This window comes from Heterodontus francisci, chromosome 35, assembly GCF_036365525.1.
Source record: "Heterodontus francisci isolate sHetFra1 chromosome 35, sHetFra1.hap1, whole genome shotgun sequence".
In the NCBI taxonomy this organism is placed as follows: Eukaryota; Metazoa; Chordata; class Chondrichthyes; order Heterodontiformes; family Heterodontidae; genus Heterodontus; species Heterodontus francisci.
The window spans coordinates 16,871,766-16,882,393 of NC_090405.1; the positions used below are offsets into that span (position 1 = coordinate 16,871,766).

At 42.5% G+C, this 10,628-nt stretch overlaps 2 non-coding genes across 2 annotated transcripts; one reads left to right on the forward strand and one right to left on the reverse strand.

Annotated features, from left to right (window-relative positions):
* Nucleotides 1-4,113: 4,113 nt before the first annotated feature.
* On the reverse strand, nucleotides 4,114-4,186 carry trnaf-gaa (transfer RNA phenylalanine (anticodon GAA)). Its single transcript has one exon. It is a non-coding gene; the product is annotated as a tRNA-Phe (tRNA).
* A 6,351-nt stretch (nucleotides 4,187-10,537) lies between these two features.
* Nucleotides 10,538-10,628, forward strand: trnar-ucu (transfer RNA arginine (anticodon UCU)). Its single transcript is given in 2 exon segments — nucleotides 10,538-10,574; nucleotides 10,593-10,628. It is a non-coding gene; the product is annotated as a tRNA-Arg (tRNA).

The window sequence follows — 10,628 nt, forward strand, 5'->3', positions numbered from 1 at the left end:
ATGGCATTCAAATCCTCCCATGGGTCCACATGTCAGACTGAGTTCCATGTTGTAGACTCAAGCAAAGGAAATCTGCTCACTTCCAAAACTATCAGCGAATTGAAGCTGATTACAATCAACATCATCAGAGGTCAGAACGACCTGGTGAAAGAAGACACTCTGAAGAAGGATCCACAATTATTCAAAGGCATCAACAAAGTGAAAAACAAGAAAATTGATGAGTCAATGCAAGCCAAACAACAGAAACACTGAAGAATTCCATTCCATTCCAGTCCAGAACCCAGTCCTGTTGTTTTTGGAGTCAGGTCACAATTCCAGCAACAACTTTATATTCCCACTTGGCTATCTGTACATTTAGTTAATTACAATTTGGTCGACAAGCTCTTTGAATCCAGTTGTCTGGTCCTCAAGCCAGCTCCGTATGGAAGTCAATTCCACCTTCTACAAGGCTGAAACCAATAGATAACCTTAATCTAAAAATGCCAGCAGACAGGGCTCGTCCGCGACTTGAACCCAGGATTTCTCGCATGTTAATTAACCATACTCCCGAAGCGAGAATCATGCCCCTAGACCAACGAGCCACTGACAGGTCAGGCTTTATTAGCTGCTGTGGAATTTCACTGGAACCCCCCAGCCAATCATCCATTTTTTTTCAGATCAAAGCAACATCCTGCAAATGCTGAAATAAAAACAGAAAGTGCTGGAAATGTTCAGCAGCTCTGGCAGCATCTGTGCTGTGAGAAACACAGTTAACGTTTCAGGGCACTCACCTTTTGTTTCAGCCATCCTGTCAGACTGCTTCTGTCCATCCAATCTCACTTTCTATTCTATCCACATTCTAACCATTCACTACGTTACTACATTTTTCATGAATTCCTCATTTCTTTTATTAATGACAATTTTGTATTTCTGGCCTTTGCTTCAGACACCACCACAAGTGGAATCATGTCTCCATCTACCCAATCAAACCACTTCGCTGTATCCTCACATTGCAATGTTTCTTTAACCCTGATTGACTGTGGAGTTTCTGCTGCTTCATTGCAGTTCTTGCTTCCCGCCAGTAGATGTCACCTCACTCCAATACAGTGAAGTTTACAAATCTGAGAGAGACACAACAGGAAATAATTGTTCACATTATAGTGAATGTGTGGGATTTAGAAATACTAGGAGTGGAGACGAGTTATTATTGCACTCTGCTATTACATCTTTTATAATGGACTCCAGCATTTTCCCCACGACTGATGTCAGGCTAACCGGTATATAATTCGCTGTTTTCTTTCTGCCTCTTTTTTTAAATAGTGGAGTTACATTAACTACCGTCCAATCCATTGGAACTGTTCCAGAGTCGATAGAATTTTGAAAAAAGACCAGAAATGCATCTGCTATTTCAAGGGCCACTTCCTTAAGTACTCTGGGATGCAGATTATCAGGCCTTGGGGATTTATCGGCCTTCAATCCCATCAATTTCCCAAACATTCCCTACTAATACTGATTTCATACAGTTCCTCCTTCTCACTAGACCCTATGTTCCCCAACATTTCTGGGAGATAATTTGTATCCTCCTTTGTGAAGACAGATCCAAAGTATGTATTTAATTGGTCTGCCATTTCTTTGTTCCCCATTATAAATTCCCCCGTTTCTGACTGTAAGGGGCCCACATTTGTCTTCACTAATCTTTTTCTCTACACATATCTATAGAAGCTTTTACAGTCAGTTTTTATGTTCTCTGCTAGCTTACTCTCATACTCTATTTCCCCCTTCTTAATCAATCCTTTTGTCCTCCTCTGCTAAATTCCAAACTGCTCACAATCTTCAGGTTTGCTGCTTGTTCTGACCATTTTATATTTCTCCTCCTTGGATCTAATACTTTCCTTAATTTCTTTTGTAAGCCACAGTTGAGCCACCCTTCCTGTTTTACTTTTGCACAGACAGGAATGAACAATTGTTGTAATTCATCCATGCGCTCTTTAAATGCTAGCCATTGCCTATCCACTGTCAACCCTTTAAGTAACGTTCCCCAATCTATCATAGCCAACTCCCGCCTCATACCTTCATAGTTTTCTTTGTTTAGATTCAGGACCCGAGTCTCGGAATCAACTCTCTCACTCTCCATCTTAATGAAGAATTTTATCAAATTATGGGCGCACTTCCCCAAGGGACCCCACACAACAAGATTGTTAACTAATCCTTTCTCATTACACAATACCCAGTCCAGGATGGCCTGTTCTCTCGAGGTGTTATACACCTCTATCAATTCTCCACTCAATCTCCTTTGAGAAAGGCAGAATAATCCTAGCTTTTCCAACCTAACCTTGTAACTAAAATCCCCCATCCCTGGATCCATTCTGGTAAATCGCCTCTGCGTCCTCTCAAGGACCCTCACATTCTTTCTAAAGTCTGCTGAGCAGATCTGGAAGCAACACTCCAATTGGGGCCTAACCAGAGTTTTATAATGGTTCAGCATAACTTCCCTGCTTTTGTACTCAATGCCTCTGTTTATAAAGCCCAAGATCCCATATGCTTTGCGAACCACTCTCGCAATATGACTTGCCTCCTTCAAAGATTGATGCACATGAACCCCAAGTCCCTCTATTCCAGTACACTCTTTAGAACTGTGCCATTAAGTATATATTGCCTCTCCCTATTCCTTATGCCAAAATACATCACCTCACACTTGTCACTATTAAATTCCATCTGCCACCTGTCTGCCCATTCTGCTAGCCTATCACTGTCCTGTTGCAGGCAGTTCATATCATCTTCACTGTTTGCCGCTCCTCCAGGTTTGGTGTCATCGGCATATTTTGAGATTCTACTCTGTATTCCAAGATCCAAGTCACTTACCTTGAGCAAAAAAAACAGTGGTTCTAGCACTGACCCTTGGGGAACACCACTGTCGACTATCCTCCAGTCTGACAAAGAACCATTTAATAAGACTCGCTGTTTTCTGTCCTTAAACCAATTTTCTATCCAATTGGACACTGAGCCTCCTATACCACGAACCTCCCTTTTATGTGGTACCTTGTCAAACGCTTCCTTAAAATCCATATAAACAACATCCACTGCATTCCCTTCATCAAGCTGCTCTGTTAGTTCATCAAAAAATGCAGTTAGATTAGTCAAGCATGAACTCCCATTTATAAATCCATGCTCACTCTCCTTAATTAACTCGAACCTCTCCAAGTGACTGTTGATTTTTTACCCTGATTATTCTTTCTAAAACCTTACCCACCACTGCTGTTAATCTAACTAGCCTGTAGTTACCCGGACTGTCCTTACACCCTTTCTTGAACAAGGGTGTCGCATTTGCCACTGTTTAATCCTCTGGCACCTCCCCCGTATCCAGGGAAGATTGGAAGATTATAGCAAGCCCTTCCGTTATCTGCATCCGCATTTCCTTTCGCAACCTGGGATGTGAGCCATCCGGACCAGGTGATTTATCTTCCCTAAGCACAGCCAGCCTTTTTAGTACCTCCCTCTCCTAATTTGTACTCTCTCCATTGACTCTACTTTCTTCACTTCGACTGATATTTTGTCAAATTCCACTTCCTCAGTGATCACTGATGCAAAGTACTCATTAAGTAGATTAACATTGCCCTGCACCTCTAAGCTTATATTATCCTTTTTGTCCCTAATAGGCCCGACTCAACCTCTTACTACCCACTTATCATTTACATGCTGCTCGAAGATTTTTGGGTTTCCTTTCATGTTGACTACCAGTCTATTCTCATAGAAATAGAGAATAAGCAAATATAGAAGATGTAAGTATTTCCCATCCTTGATGAGGTGGAATTTTTTATGTTGTGGGTGGTAATGTCTCGGCCCACGAGTGTGGTGGAAGCAGAGACAATCAATGATTTGAAAAGGAAATTGGATGGATACTTGAAGGAAAGAAACTTGCAGGAGGAAAGGGATCGAGCTGGTGAGTGGAACTGACTAGATTGCTCCGGGGAGAGCCAGCATGGACGTGATAGGCCAAATGACCACCTTCTATGTTGTAAATGACTCTGTGTTGTTTCTCAAATTCAATCCACTGGTGCTTGGGAAATAATCTCAAAGTAAATTGTGCAACTGGAAAATCAGAACCAAGGCAAGGGACGCATAAGGAAGCGAAATTGCTGAAACCCGGGATTGAACCAGGGACCTTTAGATCTTCAGTCTAACGCTCTCCCAACTGAGCTATTTCAGCCCTACATTAACAGCGGCTTGGTGTCCTTGTTTTGGAAGAGAATACATACATTCAAGTTTTCCAAAAAATTAAAGAACACAACATGTGAGTAATATTCCCCATTGCTTTCTCAGTACTGATGGATTGTGAAGCGGGAGACAGCCAGAGGTCCCAGTGATCCACACTGACCCCGAGCTGAGAATGAAATGAGATCAAATTCAATCTTTCATCGTGAGATGCTGCTGAGAGGTAAGAGTCCTGAATCAAAGCGAGACTTGCTCATTTCAAACACTCCCTGTACTCTCTGCTCATGAAGCCTTAAAAAAGGGAAAAACAGAATGGCACTCAAACTCACAACCCTGCCATTAAAAGTCTCATATTCGACTGACAGAACTGTCACTTCGACTCGGTCTCTTATTGGATGGATGCAACTCCAACGCAGGGGTGGCATTCAAATCCTCCCATGGGTCCACATGTCAGACTGAGTTCCATGTTGTAGACTCAAGCAAAGGAAATCTGCTCACTTCCAAAACTATCAGCGAATTGAAGCTGATTACAATCAACATCATCAGAGGTCAGAACTACCTGGTGAAAGAAGACACCCTGAAGAAGGATCCACAATTATTCAAAGGCATCAACAAAGTGAAAAACAAGAAAATTGATGAGTCAATGCAAGCCAAACAACAGAAACACTGAAGAATTCTATTCCATTCCAGTCCAGAACCCAGTCCTGTTGTTTTTGGAGTCAGGTCACAATTACAGCAACAACTTTATATTCCCACTTGGCTATCTGTACATTTAGTTAATTGCAATTTTGTCGACAAGCTCTTTGAATCCAGTTGTCTGGTCCTCATGCCAGCTCTGTTTGGAAGTCAATTCCACCTTCTGCAAGGCTGAAACCAATAGATAACCTTAATCTAAAAATGCCAGCAGGTCAGGGCTCATCTGGGATTAGAACTCTGAATTTCTTACATGTTAATCAACCACATTCCCTAAGCGAAAATCATACCCCTAGACCAACGAGCCACTGACCAGTCAGGTTTCTTTAGCTGCTGTGGAATTTCACTGGAACCCCCCAGCCAATCATCCATTTTTTTTTCAGATCAAAGCAACATCCTGCAAATGCTGAAATAAAAACAGAAAGTGCTGGAAATGTGCAGCAGCTCTGGCAGCATCTGTGCTGAGAGAAACACAGTTAACGTTTCAGGGCACTCACCTTTTGTTTCAGCCATCCTTTCAGACTGCTTCTGTCCATCCAATCTCACTTTCTATTCTATCCACATTCTAACCATTCACTACGTTACTACATTTTTCATGAATTCCTCATTTCTTTTATTAATGACAATTTTGTATTTCTGGCCTTTGCTTCAGATACCACCACAAGTGGAATCATGTCTCCATCTACCCAATCAAACCACTTCGCTGTATCCTCACATTGCAATGTTTCTTTAACCCTGACAGACTGTGGAGTTTCTGCTGCTTCATTGCAGTTCTTGCTTCCCGCCAGTAGATGTCACCTCACTCCAATACAGTGAAGTTTACAAATCTGAGAGAGACACAACAGGAAATAATTGTTCACATTATAGTGAATGTGTGGGATTTAGAAATACTAGCAGTGGAGACGAGTTATTATTGCACTCTGCTATTACATCTTTTATAATGGACTCCAGCATTTTCCCCACGACTGATGTCAGGCTAACCGGTATATAATTCGCTGTTTTCTTTCTGCCTCTTTTTTTAAATAGTGGAGTTACATTAACTACCGTCCAATCCATTGGAACTGTTCCAGAGTCTACAGAATTTTGAAAAAAGACCAGAAATGCATCTGCTATTTCAAGGGCCACTTCCTTAAGTACTCTGGGATGCAGATTATCAGGCCTTGGGGATTTATCGGCCTTCAATCCCATCAATTTCCCAAACATTCCCTACTAATACAGATTTCATACAGTTCCTCCTTCTCATTAGACCCTATGTTCCCCAACATTTCTGGGAGGTAATTTGTATCGTCCTTTGTGAAGACAGAACCAAAGTATGTATTTAATTGGTCTGCCATTTCTTTGTTCCCCATTATAAATTCCCCCGTTTCTGACTGTAAGGGACCCACATTTATCTTCACTAATCTTTTTCTCGACACATATCTAGAGAAGCTTTCACAGTCAGTTTTTATGTTCTCTGCTAGCTTACTGTCATACTCTATTTCCCCCTTCTTAATCAATCCTTTTGTCCTCCTCTGCTAAATTCCAAACTGCTCACAATCTTCAGGTTTGCTGCTTGTTCTGGCCATTTTATATTTCTCCTCCTTGGATCTAATACTTTCCTTAATTTCTTTTGTAAGCCACAGTTGAGCCACCCTTCCTGTTTTACTTTTGCACAGACAGGAATGAACAATTGTTGTAATTCATCCATGCGCTCTTTAAATGCTAGCCATTGCCTATCCACTGTCAACCCTTTAAGTAACGTTCCCCAATCTATCATCGCCAACTCCCCCCTCATACCTTCATAGTTTCCTTTGTTTAGATTCAGGACCCTAGTCTCGGAATCAACTCTCTCACTCTCCATCTTAATGAAGAATTTTATCATATTATGGGCGCACTTCCCCAAGGGACCCCACACAACAAGATTGTTAACGAATCCTTTCTCATTACACAATACCCAGTCTAGGATGGCCTGTTCTCTCGAGGTGTTATACACCTCTATCAATTCTCCACTCAATCTCCTTTGATATAGGCAGAATAATCCTAGCTTTTCCAACCTAACCTTGTAACTAAAATCCCCCATCCCTGGATCCATTCTGGTAAATCGCCTCTGCATCCTCTCAAGGACCCTCACATTCTTTCTAAAGTTTGCTGAGCAGAACTGGAAGCAACACTCCAATTGAGGCCTAACCAGAGTTTTATAATGGTTCAGCATAACGTCCCTGCTTTTGTACTCAATGCCTCTATTTATAAAGCCCAAGATCCCATATGCTTTGCTAACCACTCTCGCAATATGTCTTGCCACCTTCAAAGATCGGTGCACATGAACCCCAAGTCCCTCTATTCCAGCACACTTTTTATAACTGTGCCATTAAGTATATATTGCCTCTCCCTATTCCTTATGCCAAAATACATCACCTCACACTTGTCACTATTAAATTCCATCTGCCACCTGTCTGCCCATTCTGCTAGCCTATCACTGTCCTGTTGCAGGCAGTTCATATCATCCTCACTGTTTGCCGCTCCTCCAAGTTTGGTGTCATCGGCATATTTTGAGATTCTACTCTGTATTCCAAGATCCAAGTCACTTACCTTTAGCAAAAAAAGCAGTGGTTCTGGCACTGACCCTTGGGGAACACCACTGTCGACTATCCTCCGGTCTGACCAAGAACCATTTAATATGACTCGCTGTTTTCAGTCTTTAAAACAATTTACTATCCAAATGGACACTGACCCTCCTAATCCATGAACCCCAATTTTGTTAACCACCCTTTTATGTGGTACTTTATAAAATGCTTTCGTAACATCCATATAAACAACATCCACTGCATTCCCTTCATCAGTATTCTCAGATAGTTTATCAACAAATGCAGTTAGATTCGTCAAGCATGAACTCCCATTGATAAATCCATGCCTACTCTCCTGAATTAACTCAAACTTCTCAAAAGGACTTGATTTTTTTCCCTGACCTGTTGATCTCATTCTGATAGCAAGCTCACCATAGAGCATGTATTTGGCAATGTGACCGTCATCCATTTGGCCCAGTCAACAGAGTCACCGCTGACTCAAGAGGGCAAACATGCTGCGGATCCCTGCACGCTGGTGTACTTCCGCATTCGGCACTCTGTCCTGCCAGGAGATGCCCAGTATCCATCTGAGGCAGTGGAGGTGGAAGCTGTTCAGCCGCTTTTTTTGGCTTGTATAAGTTGTTGATGCTTCTCTACTATAAAGGAGGGTGCTGAGAACACAAGCCTGGTACACGTGGAGCTTTGTATTTTCGGTCAGTTTGCTGTCGGTTCACACTTGTCTTCTCAACTTTGACATGACAGCTGCAGCATTGGCAATCCTGGTGCTGATTTCAGCATCAAGGGCCAGATTGCTGGTGATTGTTGATTGAAGGTATGTGAAGCTGTTGACAACCTCCAAAGTGAGGTTGTCGATGTTGATGGAAAGTGGAGTCTCTACGTCCTGGCCCGTAACTTTCATCTTCCTGATGCTGATTGTCAGTCCAAACTCTTTGCAGGCCAGGGAGAACCGATCTACAAGCTGCTGTGACTGAACTTCATTATGGGATGTCAGCACAGCATCATCAGCAAATAGCAACTCACAGACTAGGAATTTACCCACTTTGGTCTTGGCGCACAGTCTTGCCAAGTTGAACAGCTTGTCGTCAGCTCTGATGTGCAGGTGAACACCTATATCTGAGTAATTGAAAGTGTACAATAGCAGCCTGGAGAAGAATATGCCAATTATAAAGGATGTGATAACTAGACAGTTCGAAAATGATGACATGATTGGGCAGAGTCAACATAGATTTATGAAAAGGAAAACAGGTTTGAAAAACCTGTTGAGATTTTTGAGGATGTTACCTATAGAAAAGATAAAGGAGAACCAGTGGATGTGTGGTATTTGCATTTTCCTTTGGTAAGGTCCCACACAGGAGGTGAGTAAACAAAATTAGAGCACATAGGCTTGGGGATAATATACTGATATGGATTGAGAATTGGTTAACAGACCGAAAACAGAGAGCAGGAATAACGGGTCCTTCTCAGGATGGCAGGCTGTTACTATTGGGGTACTGCAAGGATCAGTGTTGGAGCCACAGCTGTTAACAACCTATATAAATGATTTGGATGTGGGGATTAAATGTAATATTTCCAAGTTTGCAGATGACACAAAGCTCGGTGAAGTGTGAGTTGTGAGGAGGATGCAGAGAGGCTTCCAGGGGACCTGGAGAGGCTAAGTGAATGGGCAAGAACATGGAATATAATGTGAATAAGTGTGAAGTTATTCACTTTGGTAGAATAAACAGAAAGACAGAGTATTTCTTAAATGGTGAGAGGTTGGGAAGTGTCGATGTCCAAAGGGACCTGGGTGTCCTTGTTCCTGAGACACTAAAAGCTCTTGTGCAGGTGCAGCAATCAATTAGGAAGGCAAATGGTATGTTGTACCCACACGAGGGGTCATGAGTACAGGAGTAAAGATGTCTTGCTGCAATTGTCTAGAGCCTTGGTGAATCCGCACTGGAGTATTGTGTCCAGTTTAGTCTCCTCATCTTATGAAGGATACACTTGCCATAGAGGGGGTGAAACAGAGGGTCAACAGACTAATCTTTTTTTTGCATTTATTTCATTTCATCTCAGTTTGTTCAGTTTGCTTACCTACTGTTTTTTTTCAGGTTTGTACTTCCTGCTGTTCAATATTCAGTCCATTAACACCTAATCTGGACTAATGCTTTGTCTTTCAACACACCATTAACATATTGTTTGCCTTTGCTGCATGACCTTTTGGTCAGCTATGTGGCCTTGTCCAATCTACACCGTCTCCTTTGTTATCTCTTGCCCCACCCCCACCCCACTTGCTTATAACCTGTGACTTTTCTAATATATGTCAGTTCCGAAGATGGGTCACTGACCTGAAACGTTAACTCTGCTTCTCTTTTCACAGATGCTGCCAGACCTGCTGAGTGGTTCCAGCATTTCTTGTTTTTATGTCACCAGACTAATCCCTGGGATGGTGGGATTGTCTTATGAGGAAACTGGGCCTGTATTCCTTAAAGTTTCGAAGAATGAGAGGTGATCTGATTGAAACTGACAAAATTCTTACAGGGCGTGACAGTGTGGATGTAGACAGGATGTTTGCCCTGGTTGGTGAGTCTAAAACCAAAGGACATCGTCTCAGAATAAGGAGTAGGCCATTTAAAACTGAGATGGGTGGAATTTCTTCACTCAGACGGTGGTGAATCATTGGAATACTGTGCCCCAGAGGGCTGTGGCAGCTCAATCATTGAGCATGTTCAAGACAGAAATTGATAGAAATCTTGATACTCATGACATCAAGGGATATGGGGATAGCATGGGAAAGGGGCTTTGAGGTAGGTGATCAGCCATGATCGAATTGAATGACAGAGCAGGCTCGACGGGCTGAATAGCTTACTCCTATGTTCCTCTGTTCCTAAGAGAGTTGGCGCCAGCGCGCAGCCCTGCTTTACCCCACTGCTGATCTTGAAAGCGTCTGATGTTGCTCCATTGTAACTGATGGAACTGTGCATGTTCTCGTGGAAAGAAGAGATGATGCCCAAGAGGTCAGGAGGGCAGCCTATGTTCCATTGCAGTTTGAAGAGGCCGTCTCTGCTGACCAGATCAAAGGCCTTAGTGATGTTAATAAAAATGTGTGAGGCTCTGTGGCGCAATGGATAGCGTGTTGGACTTCTAAATAATGATTAAGACGATATTCAAAGGTTGTGGGTTCAAGTCCCACCAGAGTCA